The sequence below is a fragment of the Lathyrus oleraceus genome, chromosome 7, assembly GCF_024323335.1.
Source record: "Lathyrus oleraceus cultivar Zhongwan6 chromosome 7, CAAS_Psat_ZW6_1.0, whole genome shotgun sequence".
Classification (NCBI taxonomy): domain Eukaryota; kingdom Viridiplantae; phylum Streptophyta; class Magnoliopsida; order Fabales; family Fabaceae; genus Lathyrus; species Lathyrus oleraceus.
The window spans coordinates 449,452,024-449,466,609 of record NC_066585.1 but is presented as its reverse complement, the minus strand read 5'-3'; the positions used below and the strand labels follow the sequence as shown (position 1 = coordinate 449,466,609).

Here is a 14,586-nt window from a genome sequence, read left to right as displayed (position 1 = left end):
TTAGCGTTTTGGGCACCTTTTATAAGTGACAATAAAAGGCCTTAATTTAAGGGTAAACTCGGTTCTGAATATGCGAAAGCGATAGTTCCTATTAAATGGATTCTTTTCAAGACTAGAAAATATTGCCTCATAAATAGTTCTATTTAGACAACCGAAACATCGCTTAACTGCCGTGAAATACATTCAACCTGTCTTTACCTGCATTTATTATTTACCATTATTTTGCAACCCCAATATCCCTTTTATACCGCCTTAAATAAACATCATAACGATAGTAATCGATAGATTGACGGTTTGGTCTCTGTGGGATCAATATTCTTTTATATTACTTTGATGCAATTCGTGCACTTGCGAATTCACACGATCAATTTTTTGGCGCTGTTGCTGGGGACAAACTTCATCAAATTTCGTACCCTGTTGTTACACCGTCTAGACTAAGGCATTATTAGCCGGTAAATGCGAAGAACCCGTAGTACCAGAAATTTAGTACATCCTTTAGCGGAACCCGAACGTTACACTCGTACACGCCTCTTACTCATCCGAATTAAGAAAGCTATGGCCGAGAATCGCGACCGGAGACCTCTTAAGGAATTTGCCCAACCCTCTGACGAGGAACCTAGTTCGAGTATAGTAAACCCCCTTATTCCTGATAACAATTTCGAACTAAAACCGTCTGTGTTGCAATTAGTGCAACAGAACCAATTCGCGGGTCTCGCTACTGAGAACCCAAATCAACATTTAAAAGTTTTTATCCAACTAGCCGACACTTTTAAATCCAACGGTGCTTCACCTGACGCGATCCGTTTGAGATTATTTCCTTTCTCCCTCAGGGATAGAGCACATTCATGGTTAGATTCACTTTCAGCTAATTCACTAACTACCTGGGAAGACCTTAGGAGAGTATTCCTTGCTAGATATTTCCCCTATAGTAAGACTGTTGTTCTTCGAAACCAAATAAGTAGATTTACTCAAAACTAAGGAGAATCTCTTTTTGAAGCTTGGGAGAGATATAAAGAGCTATTAAGAGTCTGTCCACACCATGGCCTAGAACAATGTCTGATCGTTCACACCTTCTACAATGGACTCCATTATAACACCAAGATGAGCATTGACGCTGCCGCAGGTGGCGAGCTGATGAACAAACCTTACCCTGAAGCTTGTGACCTAATTGAGGATATGGCCCAAAACCATTACCAATGGGGAAATGAATGAGCATCAGTAGAGAAAAAGGAGACCCAAGGTGGAATAAATGAGGTAAGCTCTCTAGACATGATGCAGGCGAAAATGGACGCTTTAGCCCTTAAGATAGAACATATGTCTACAAACACTCACATTGTAGCAGTAGTCCACACAGAGTGCGAACTTTGTGGATCTAAAGGACACGAATCGGCGGAGTGTAACCTTTTAAACGACCTTAACACCGACCAAGTGAATTACACCCAAGGTAACCCATTTTCAAACACTTACAACCCTGGATGGAAGAATCATCCGAATTTCTCCTATAAAAACCAGAACCCTATCCAAAATTATGCACCTCAGAGACCACAAGGTTATCAAGCCCCAAAACTAAATATACCTATGCAAGTTGTGCCCCAAAAGTCTAACCTTGAGAAGATCATGGAGAGCTTTATATCGGGCCAGACTCAGCAAAATAAAGAATTCCTAAACAAGAATGGAATTCTTCGATGGGAAACAAATACATTTTGGTAGTCGATGACTATGTGTCCAAATGGATAGAAGCTATAGCCGCACCCACCAACGATACAAGAGTAGTCATTAAGATGTTCAAGAATAATATTTTTCCCATATTTGGAGCACCACGACTTGTCATAAGTGATGGTGGATCACATTTTATATCCAGGATATTTGACAAACTCTTACGGAAATATGGAGTATAACACAGAGTAGAAACACCATATCACCCCCAGACTAATGGTCAAGTGGAAGTATCTAACAGAGAGATTAAGCAGATCTTGGAAAACTATATTAATATCTAGAGAAGATTGGTCTGAAAAGCTAACAGAAGCACTGTGGGCTTACAAAACTGCTTACAAAACCCCTATTGGAACTACACCATACCAGTTGGTCTACAGGAAGTCATGCCACTTACCTTTTGAACTCAAGCACAAGGCATATTGGGCCATCAAGACCCTGAATTTGGATTACCTAGCATCAGGCAAGAAGCGAATCCTTGATATCCACAAATTGGAGGAACTCCGCCAGAACGCTTACGAGAATGCCATTATATACAAAGAAAGAACCAAAGCTTGGCATGACAAAAGGATTGTGAAAAAGGAATTTAATATATGCAACTCTGTTCTCCTTTTTAATTTGAGATTACGACTTTTTCCAGGTAAGTTGCGTTCAAGATGGACAGGCCCTTTTGAGGTTTCCAAAATCCTAAAATCAGGAGCAGTTGAAATCCGGAACAATTCCTGTAATCCGTTTGTGGTAAATGGACAAAGACTGAAGCAATACCAAGGAGGTGAAATCCCCACAGAACACTCTGACCAAACTCTGACCGACCCTCCAATTCCTACCTCTAACGTATAAAGTTCGAATCGTCAAGCTAACGATGTTAAACAAGCGATGCATGGGAGGCAACCCATGATTTCTTTACCTTTACTTTTACTATTTCAATTTATATTTTTAGTTGTTTTATATATATGTATATCTATGTGTAGACTAATAGTTATAATATTTGCGATTTCAGGTGTCCTCTGTTTCTAATCTAACTTTTCAGGATGGAAAATTGCAACACTATGCTAGTAATCTTTCGTGACCCAGTTCAAGAGCAGCGCTACGCCATGCTTTCCCAGCGCCCAATGCTGCCCGCCAGATATCCCGACTCGAGCTGCATGGAGGCATTAGGCATTGAGCCTAGTGTCAAGAATTTGTGCAATCAGTTGCAATGGGATGAATATACTGATGTTATGCGTGTGACTTATAGGAACCTGACTTTGGAGTTCTTGAGCTCGCTGACCTATGAACCCTATGTTGGTCACGCTAGTGATGATGGATACATTAATTTCAGGTTGTTTAGGGCAGAATACACCTTCAACCAAAGGCATTTAGGTGACTTACTTAGATTTCAAATTGCCTATGATGCCTCATCTGAGCTTCCCATGAGCTATTTCCTGAGCCAAGACGTCGAGAAGTTTTGGAGTGACATTACGTGTGGAGGTAGCCATGGCCCTTCCACCCAAATCTCCACCAAGATTCACAACCCTTCTTTCAGATACTTTCAGATGATCATTGCCCACACCTTCCTGGGGAAGAGTGACCCTGATACGCATGTGAGTGCTGAAGAGATCTTCTTCATGTACTGTACCACTCAGTCACGCCCAGTAGATTGCGGAGCTTTCCTGATCGAGAGTCTATATCTTAATGCTCGCTCCGCTGTGAGCCCTATACACGTTGGAAGCATGGTGACTCATATAGCTTCAGCCCTTGGACTTGATAAAAGACTATCTCACCTGATGTCTTACTGCAGCTACACCTTGATGGATATTGACTTCTGTCTGGACCGTGGCCTCATGAGGAGATCTTCTTTCCAACCGGATCAATACAGGCTATTAATCAAGGGTGAGACTATTCACCACTTCACTTTTCCTGACCCTCAGGTAACTTGTGTTATTCATCAGGCCAAGTGGGCTTACTCCATAGAAGGGAAGGGAGACACAGTAGACGAGCCGAAAATCGGACCTATCAGAATTAAAGTCCGCACATAAAATCGCACCTAACAACATTCATAGAAACATATGTGCACCCCCTTACAAAAATGAAGACAAAAAGATTGAGGCCCAAGAAGCAAATCCGGCCCAACCAAATCCGAAGACATGGCGGGCGCCATAAGCTTCATGGCGGGCGCCATGATGTCTAGAACTTTAACGGACAAAATCCTTATTTTTCACCATTTTCACCTTCTTCCACCTCTTCAAACCCATTTTCTTCTTCTCCCAACTCCACCAAAGTTCACTAAAAATTCCAACTTTCTCATTGTAACTCCAAACCATTACCATTTCCAAACTTCACTCAACCATCTTTCCACCAAAAACCCACTTAAACTCCAATTTTCATTTCCTTTCCATAAATACCCATTTTCCTCTTCAATCACCATTAATGGCCAGAATGGAGTTCAATAACATTATTCTTCGCAGAGGAAAACCCGGAGAGCGACAAAACAAGATTTTGCAAAAAATGCAATCTCGGGAGATCCTCGCTACCAGGTATGTAGATGAAGACTGTTTATACACTTTAGGAAATACCATAGTGTTTTCCACATGCTTGATACTTTAGGATTACACGATATTTTTGCTAGTAAAGCACCCACCTATGATAGGCTCACTAGGGAATTTTTAAGTTCCCTAATTTACACTATTTACCCTAACACTGCTAGCGCGGTAGGTACCGTTTGTTTTAGAATGTTTAATGTGGAATACGAGTACACTACCGATGCCTTAGTGGGTTTTCTAGGAATGCCTTACGGTGATGGTGCCATCTGTGAGACGCCCTTGGATGCTGAATGGGCACTCGAGGCATTTACTTTTTGGAATAGTGTAAGACTCCAATTTTGACCCTAAGATCCCTCATGGCATCATAACATTGCATTTGCATTGCCTCAAGGATCTATAGCATCTTGGTTCCCTTTGCCTTTGGGTGGGACTCCTTGTGATTGGTTTGAGATCACCAAGCATGCTTGAATTATACATCATTGTTTCTCTTACTTTTGTTTACTAACCAAAAGCACAAAAATGTGTCACTAACATCTTTTGTTTGAAGCTTGAGTATCATCCAAGACACTTTGTGGGTTCTATTTAGATGATCAGTCAACACAAGGGAATGGCTTGGGATACTTCCAACAGGTTCAAATGGGGCCTATTCGTCAGTCAAAATGTTAATCTTGAAGGAGCAAAAGTTTGTTCATGAGCTGTCATGCTCGCTAGTCGAAGCCCACGTGTTTTAAAAAAAAAAAACGAAAAAAAGAAATAATAATAATAATAATAATAATAATAATAATAATAATAATAATAATAAATAAATAAATAAGATATGACAGAAATTTTTTGGACTTGGGCCTCTCTCATTTGAGCCCACAGGTGAAACAAAATTCAATTCTATTCCTATTACCCTGGCAGGGAAAAAGATAGTGAGAGAAGAGCTAACAGAGTTCAGAGCAACCTCCAGAGACTGAAGGGAACTCACCGGCAAAGAACCAATTCCCTATCATATAAACCCTAAGAGTGCTTTGCAAACCAAACCGGGAAATTCAATTTCATTCGATCTCTCCAGTCAGGTTTGCCTTATTCCCATTACTTTACGCTTTTAATTTGAATGCTCTGAATGTATGAGGTATTATGGGTGAATTTGATACCCTTTTGATGCATGTGTTTGACAAGAGGTTTATGCCTCCTACCCTTGGCTTCTTTTTGTGAGCTTTTTGTGAATTTTAATGGCATGATTCATGTGGTTACATTTTGATTTAGGGGCAACTCTTGATTACCCTATCTTGTTTCTCTAACCTGTTTGTTGAGTTTTGTTTTGTGAGGGCTCATATGACTCTTGCAGAGATGGCTTGCCTGGTGTTCCACTTTACTTGTGGGATACCACCTGGAGGTTTATTCTGATTACCTGTACTGACTCACTTTCTTTGATGGTGCTAGCTTGAGAGATCTCTGGGTTTCTTATCTCTTTAATTGTTGTTACTTCGGATCTTTATCCGTACGGTAGATCTCTCGATCCTTTTACTTTTCCCGCATGTTACCGATTTCTTAGGTTTCGCATAGCCTCTCGTGGCATGTCATTTAAGGTAGCACGGTTCCTTCATCTAGGACTGCCTTTTTGCATGAGCATCCCTAAACACCCCAAACTCATTGATTTTTCTTCTCCTAAGAACACGTTATCTCCTTCTACTACAGGCGAGTAAGTCTCCAAAGGTCGAGCATCCGGTAGATTGCGTAGTAACGTCGTTCACCCCAAAACACAACCCTTACCCCATAGGTAGTCGAACTACGTTTTGCTCTGATTTTCATCCCAGATGAGATACGTAGGCATAAGACGTGATGTCTTAGCGAGAACACTCCTCTTTAACCCATAGGTAGCCGAGCTACGAAGACTCTGATTCTTAGATTCAGATGAGATACGTATGCAGTGGATGCGACATCCGTGCGAGTCATTTTCTTTTGACCCCTTCTTTTAGTAAATAGTACATTAGATAAACATACACGCTTTTCTCATCCCTTCAATTATGTTTGCACAAATAAATTTTCACAAAAACAACAACCTTTGCAACAAATGTGAAAAGGGCTCCCTAGGAGTACCTAGGATGCTTTGGGTTCCTAATACCTTCCCATTGCATAACCAACCCCCTTACCCAGATCTCTGACATTTTTACTAGTTTTTGATTCGATAAAACTTTTAGGTTTTTGTTCGCTTTCTAACCATTCCTTGGATAAATAGAAATGCGGTGGCGACTCGACTTGTATGATTTACCTTGGATTTAGTCAATATCTCTAATGGTAACGAATACCCCGCTACAGAAAAGTGGCGACTCTGCTGGGGACAAAAATACCAACTAGTGGGTTTTGCCGACTTTTCATGCTTGTTGTATTGTATTTGTTTTGTGACATATTTTTGTGCAATTTGGGATTACTGTATTATATGTAATGATTGAATTGCTTGATATTAATTCCTTGTATGCTTGGTGATCTTTGTGAGATGAGTTCTATACCCGGACTCGAGTGCACTTAGGATAGGAGAATGGCATAGTCTTGTTGACTTGTGTGGAGTTATTCCTTAGCAAGGTGGCTTGCAAGTCCATTCACTTGGTGGAGGTTATGTTGGGATCAATAATGTCACACAAGTAAGTTGTGGTTAGACATTACTTTTTCCAATATAGACCTTAGAAGCCAAGGACCTTAGTTTACCAAGCCCATCTTGGCTTATTCTTAGGATGTAATGCGAAAGTCGTTCAAGTGTAAAATTTGATACGATTGTTACGTGATACTACACTCATAAGAGTCTCTCTTGAGAATATTTTCGGAATACGAGTAGTCATTTCTCCAATAATATCCGAAAGATGGGATGATGACTATGGGAACCTCTTGTAGAACATGTTTGGCAGGTTTAAACCTTAGTGCACTCCCTTTGGGTGGTTCTTAACCTAAACTCCATGCTCGTGACTTGCAACAAACCCTTGATTCATGGTTGATCCGTTCATGAATCCTTAATATCAATGGAACTTGGGTGTTGATAAGGTGTAAACCATAATCCACCAAAGTGGATGATTGATATTAAGGATAACATGATCCATCCCATGACCTTTGTTTGGTGTGCTTTGCTTGATCCTTGAGTGTGATTGTTGCATTCATGCATTCATGCACCCATTTGCATTCATATCATCAAAATAATAAGAAAATTTTCAAGGAACTTAAGAGGTCTATTTGCAAAATTTTCAGACATGGAAAGACAAAGAAGGAATACAAAGAAGTACAGTTTCAGACAACCAGACTTGAAAGAGTTAAGGAATTTGACATCTTATGCATTAGATCCCTTGGGTTTCAAAGCTCGTTTTGGGAAGCTTCTTCCTCTTCTGACTACTCAGGTGGATGAAGGATTGATGAGTGTATTGGTGCAGTTTTACGATCCTTTGTACCGTTGCTTCACGTTTCCGGATTTCCAGCTTTTGCCTACCCTTGAGGAGTATGCTTACCTTGTGGGTATACCTGTTCTGGATCAGTTGCCGTTCAGTGGCTTAGAGAGTATTCCTACTTCTCGAGAGATATATGACATGTTGCATATAGATGAATCTCTGGTTGATGCTCATATGACTACCAAAGGGGGAATTCAAGGTCTCCCTTCTGAGTTCTTCATTGCTCAAGCTACTAGATATGGGAAGGCCATGAGTCAGGACGCCTTTGAGGCCATATTTGTACTTCTCATCTATGGATTGATATTGTTCCCCAACATCGACAAGTTTGTGGATGTGAACGCTATTAGGATTTTCTCTACTCTTAATCCCGTTCCGACTCTGTTGGGCGATACCTACTTCTCTTTGCATATGAGGAATGCAAAGGGTGGTTGCGCCATTGTAGTTGTTTGCCTCTGTTGTATAAGTGGTTTATTTCTCACTTACCTCAGACAGTCGCTTTCAAGGAGAACAAGGAATGTCTACGGTGGTCCACGAGACTTATGTCTCTCACTAATGATGATATCTCTTGGTATAACTGTGTATATGATGGTGTGCAGATTATTGACTCTTGTGGCGAATTCTCCAATGTACCTCTTCTTGGTACATGTGGTGGGATTAACTACAATCCTGTTTTGGCACGTCGGCAGCTTGGGTTCCCCCTAAAGGATAAACCCAATAACATTCTGTTAGAGGGTGTATTCTTTCAAGATGGTAAAGATCCCCAAGGCTTGAAAGCTAGGATGGTCCGCGCTTGGCGCAAGATTCATAAGAAAGGAAGGAAAGACTTGGACCCTAAGAATTGCATCGCTTTGGAGCCTTACACTGTTTGGGTTAGGAAGAGGGCGTATGAGTATCTCATGCCTTACGAGTATCCGAGACCTACACCTATGATTATGGATGGGCCTTCAACCCTCCCTAATCAAGGAGTAGAGGAGTTGAGAGACGAAGACCGTTCACGTGCCTGGATCCGTGAACGTGAAGAGTTGCTTCAGCAGATTAAGGAGAAGGATGCGTTGATTGAGTTTCTTGAGCATCAGGTTATTGATGACCCTGATAATGTATGGACTTCTCTACTTCCTCAGTCTTCTAAGTTCTGGAAGAGGAAGTATGATCGACTCGCCAAAGAGAAGGCCGATATGGAGGCAGCCTACGAGAGGGAGGTGAAGAGGCTTCGCGCATCTTATGTTCCTGTGTCCCGAGCTTTAGATGATTGTTTCTAGGGATCCATAAGACGCTTATTTTCCTTTTCTCTTGTATATGATTGACGATGCTGCACTTCTTTTCCCTGATATTATTTGATGAGATGTTTCCATATGTGATAAAATGCTTAATATTTCCAAAATTTGCAAATAAAACTCTAAAGTTCCTTTGAAATAAAAAATAAATCATATGCACAAACATTGCATGCATCATATGCATAAGCAGGTTTTGTTTCCGGCCCCTTTTCCCTGGGGTCTAACTTTGTGTCCTTCATTTACTTTGAAGACAAGCTGACTCACCGGTACTACACCAGAGCCAACATTTCAAGACTGATGGATCACTTAGAGCAAGAGAACCGCGAGCTGAAAGAGGAAGTGGCCAGATTGACTGCCCTAATGGAGTCACTCATGGCTGCCAAGAGCCAGTCTTCCCCGACACCTTCAACTCCTCCCCATAGGACAGTTATCTCCGAGATTGTCTCCTCTACTGTGCCCGCTGCCAGTGCACACTTTGTTCCAATAACCATTCTAACCGGGTTCCCGTGGGGGATGCCTCCCAATTTCATGCCTGAGGGTCCTGTTCCTACCTTTGCTTCTCTGCCGGCATCTAGCCCGGTCCTTGTCGTTCCTCCTCCTGTCGTGCATACTTTGCCCAGGGTAGACGACACCATCTATCATTCTGAGCCGTCTGAGGGTCCAGATGTTTATGAGAAGATGGATGCTATGAACGATCAATTTCTTGAGCTTCGCAAGGAATTGAAAACTCTCAGAGGGGAGAATCTTTTCGGCAAGTCTGCTGCCGAACTCTGCTTGGTTCTAAATGTGAATATCCCTGTGAAATTCAAGGTCCCTGATTTTGAAAAGTACAAAGGAAATACTTGTCCTCTCAGCCACCTGGTCGTGTAAGCCAGGAAGATGTCGACTCAAACCGATAATGACCAACTACTCATCCACTACTTTCAGGACAATACGTCTGGTGCCGCTTTGCGTTGGTACATGGGTTTAGACAACGCGAACATCCGATCCTTCAATGATCTCAGCGAAGCCTTCGTCAAGCAGTACAAGTACAACATGAATATGACTCCCGATAGAGATCAATTGAGAGCCATGTCCCAGAAGGATAAAGAAACATTTAAGGAGTACGCCCAGAGGTGGCGAGAGGTGGCAGCACAGATCGTGCCTCCGCTAGAAGAGAAAGAGATGACTAAGATCTTTTGAAGACTTTAAGTTCTTTTTATTATGAGCGGATGATTGCTAGCGCTCCTTCTGACTTCACCGAGATGGTGAATATGGGGATGCGTCTAGAAGAAGGGGTCAGTGAAGGACGGTTAACCAGAGAAGAAGGCTCTTCTGCGAAACGTTATGCGGCGTTTGCAAAGAAGAAAGATGGAGAGGCACATGTTGTGATCTCCCATGAGAAACCAAGAAGACCCTCTGTGAGGAGGAAGACTGTGCGTCCTGCCAGTAACCAGCACCAGGTGGCTCATATAGCACCTGTTTTCAGAGACAATCAACAGTATCAACAACATAGTAACAATCAACAACCACATCCGCAATATCAGCCACAACAACTCCGTCCGCAACAACAGACCTACTAGCCTCGAAACAGTAATCAAAGCAGCACAAGTTACGAGAGGAAAAGGGTCACCTTCGATCCTATTCCTATGACGTACTTAGAGTTATATCCCTCTTTGATAGAAAGGAAGCTGATTACTCAGAGAGACCCACCGGCTATACCTGTTAACCCCTAGTGGTGGTATAAGCCTAAGTTACATTGTGTTTACCATTCTGGTGCTCCCGGCCACGACGTGGAGAATTGTTACCCTTTGAAGACCAAGCTTCAAGACCTTGTGAGGTGTGGTATTTTATGTTTTGAGGACGTAGGCCCTAATGTGAAGAAGAACCCATTGCCCGAACATGGGAAATCTGTCAACATGGTCCAGGGTTGCCCTGGAAAATACAAGGTCAAATATGTCAGTCATATTCAACAGTCTCTGGTCCAGATGCATCGTTTGTTGTGTGACTACAGTCATTATGAGCATGACCATGATAGATGCCGAGTCTACTCTGTTAACCGATTGCGTTGTTTCCAGGTGCGCAAGGATATTCAGGAAATGTTGGACGAAGGAGTCATTGAGATCCTTCAAAACAGGAATGTTGATGAAAATGAGCCTGAGGTCAACGTGATTTCCCCAGTGTTCCGGATACCCGAGCCTGTTATCATCAAGTACAATGGTAGCAAGCAGAAGGCTTCTCCCGCTCTGATCATTAAGCCTGCTGGTCCTGTGCCTGACTCTTCTGAAAGGGCAGTTCCCTATCGCTACAACGCCGTAGCAGTAGAGAATGGGAAAGAGGTGTCCTTGCCCTCTTCTTCTGTTGTGAATATTGTCGATGTTAGCGGTTTGACCCGTAGTGGCCGTGTATTTTCAGCACCGCCGAAGCCTCAAATTAATGCTGATTTTGTTGAACGCCCGATTGGGAACGCTGTGAATTCTCTGAATCTGGCACTTGCTGTTAAGCCCTCCTCCGTACTGAAAACTCCTACTTCTGTTGGCCCGAGTGGCAATATGAAAGAAGACTGTGATGAGATGTTGAGACTCATCAAAAGGAGCGAGTACAATATTGTAGACCAACTTCTACAAACGCCATCCAAAATATTTGTGTTATCCTTACTCTTAAATTCAGAACGACACCGAGAGGCTCTGCAAAAGGTGTTGGATGTGGCTTATGTAGATCACGATGTCACTTTGGAGGAATTCGATAGCATTGTTGCAAACATTACTGCTTGCAACAACCTGAGCTTTTGTGACTCTGATCTCCATGAGGAGGGAAGAGACCACAACTTGGCTTTACACATATCTATGAATTGCAAAGACGACGCCATGTCCAATGTACTGGTGGACACCGGGTCATCATTCAACGTATTACCAAAGTCCACTCTCTCAAAGATACCATATCAAGGGCCTCCCATGAGGCAGAGTGAAGTAGTTGTGAAGGCTTTCGATGGGTCTCGCAAAACTGTGATTGGGGAAGTTGATCTCCCAATCAAGATCGAACCAAGTGATTTCCAGATTACCTTCCAGGTTATGGACATTCACCCATCGTATAGTTGTCTCTTAGGAAGACCATGGATTCACGAGGCAGGCGCCGTGACGTCCATCCTACACCAAAAATTGAAATTCGTGAAAAACAAGAAGCTGGTGGTGGTAGGGGGAGAAAGGGCTCCTCGTTAGCCATTTGTCTTCCTTCTCTTATATAGATGCTGAGGTTGAAATTGGAACTCCTTTCCAAGCTTTATCTATAGCTGAGCATATTGAGAAGAGAACTCCTTCATTTGCTTCCTACAAAGATGCAAAGTTGGCCATTGAGCATGGTGCAACCACTGGTTTAGGAAAAATGATTGAGTTAGAAGACAACGAGTCTCGGGCTGGCATAGGTTTCTCTTCTGGTACTTTCAACAAGCAAGGGTTATTCAAGAGTGGAGGTTTCATCCACACTGGTCTAGATGAGGAGGCTGCTGCCGTTTTAGAAGAAGATACAAAGGATTCTGGCAATTTCATCATCCCTGGAGGAATTTGCAACAATTGGGTCGCTGTGGATATTCTTACAGTTATCTATAATTCGAAGTGATGTTCATCGTGTTTAAAAACCCTCCTTCCATGCCAAAAGGGGTAACGATGACGTTGTTGGCACATAAATACGATGATATTTTCATTCAATAAATTCATGTTAAATGTTGATTTCTAAACCCATTGAACATAATGACCCAACACCATCTCCCAAGTTTTAATTCCCTGTATTTGAGGCAGAGGAAGATGATGTTGAAGAGATTCCTGATGAGATCACCCGGCTACTTAAGCATGAAGAGAAGATCATTCAGCCGCATCTTGAGAATCTGGAAACAGTCAACTTGAGGTCTGAAGATTGTGTGCGAGAGGTAAAGATTGGGGCACTCCTGGAAGAATCTGTTAAGAAGGGGTTGATTAAGTTGCTACAAGAATATGTCGACGTCTTTGCTTGGTCGTATGAAGACATGCTAGGTCTAGATACTGATATTGTACAACATTTCCTACCTTTAAAGCCTGAGTGCGTGCCTATGAAGCAGAAACTCATAAGAACTCATCCTGATATGGCAGTGAAGATCAAAAAGGAAGTTCAGAAGCAAATTGATGCGGGGTTCCTGGTGACTTCTATATATCCTCAATGGGTGGCCAATATTGTGCCCATGCCTAAGAAAGATGGAAAAGTCCGGATGTGTGTGGACTATAGAGACTTGAATAAAGCTAGTCCGAAAGATGATTTCCCTCTACCACATATTGATATGTTGGTAGACAATACAGCTAAATTCAAAGTCTTCTCGTTTATGGATGGATTTTTCGGATATAATCAGATTAAAATGGCACCCGAGGATATGGAGAAGACAACATTCATCACACCTTGGGGAACATTCTGTTATCGAGTGATGCCCTTCGGTTTGAAGAACGCCAGAGCCACGTATCAACGAGCTATGACCACCTTGTTTCATGATATGATGCACAAGGAGATTGAGGTATATGTTGACGATATGATTGCTAAGTCAAGAACGGAAGTTGAACATGTAGAGCATTTGTTGAAGCTTTTCCAGCGTTTGAGGAAATATAAGCTTCGTCTGAATCCCAACAAGTGTACATTTGGAGTCCGTTCTGGCAAGTTATTGGGCTTCATTGTTAGTGAAAGAGGTATTAAGGTTGATCCTGCAAAGGGAAAAGTAATACAAGAGATGCCTGCGCCAAAAACTGAGAAGCAAGTCCGAGGTTTTCTTGGCCGCTTGAATTATATCTCCAGATTCATATCCCACATGACTGCCACATGTGCGCCTATATTCAAGCTCCTCCGGAAAGATCAGTCCCATGATTGGACCGAGGATTGCCAAAAAGCTTTCGACAGTATTAAAGAATATCTGTCTGAGCCTCCGATTCTGTCTCCGCCTGTAGAGGGAAGACCTTTGATCATGTGTCTGACTGTTCTTGAAGACTCGATGGGTTGTGTCCTTGGTCAGTAAGACGAATCAGGGAAGAAGGAGTATGCTATTTACTACCTGAGTAAGAAGTTCACTGATTGTGAGTCTCGATACTCAATGCTTGAAAAGACATGCTTTGCTTTGGCTTGGGCTGCTAAGCGCTTACGCCAGTATATGATAAATCATACGACTTGGTTGATATCCAGAATGGATCCAATCAAGTACATCTTCGAGAAGCCTTCTTTAACAGGGAGAATTGCCCGTTGGCAGATGTTGTTATCTGAGTATGGTATTGAGTATCGAGCTCAGAAGGCTATTAAAGGTAGTATCTTGGCTGACCATTTGGCACATCAGCCTATTGAAGACTATCAGTCAGTTCAGTATGACTTCCCGGATGAGGAAATTCTGTATTTGAAAGTGAAAGATTGCGATGAGCCTACACTTGATGAAGGGCCAGAGCCTGGTTCCAGATGGAGTATGGTGTTTGATGGCGCTGTAAAGCAGTATGGAAATGGTATTGGGGCCGTGATTATTACTCCTCAGGGCGCGCATATTCCTTTTTACAGCAAGGTTAACTTTCAAATGCACGAATAATATGGCTGAGTATGAGGCCTGTATTATGGGATTGGAGGAATGTATTGATCTAAGGATCAAGCATCTTGATGTATATGGTGATTCGACCCTCGTTGTTAATCAGA

At 42.3% G+C, this 14,586-nt stretch overlaps 1 non-coding gene across 1 annotated transcript; it reads right to left on the bottom strand.

The window, feature by feature from the left end:
• Positions 1-939: 939 nt before the first annotated feature.
• LOC127109372 (small nucleolar RNA R71) lies at positions 940-1,046 on the bottom strand. The gene has a single exon (XR_007796678.1). It is a non-coding gene; the product is annotated as a small nucleolar RNA R71 (small nucleolar RNA).
• Positions 1,047-14,586: the final 13,540 nt, after the last annotated feature.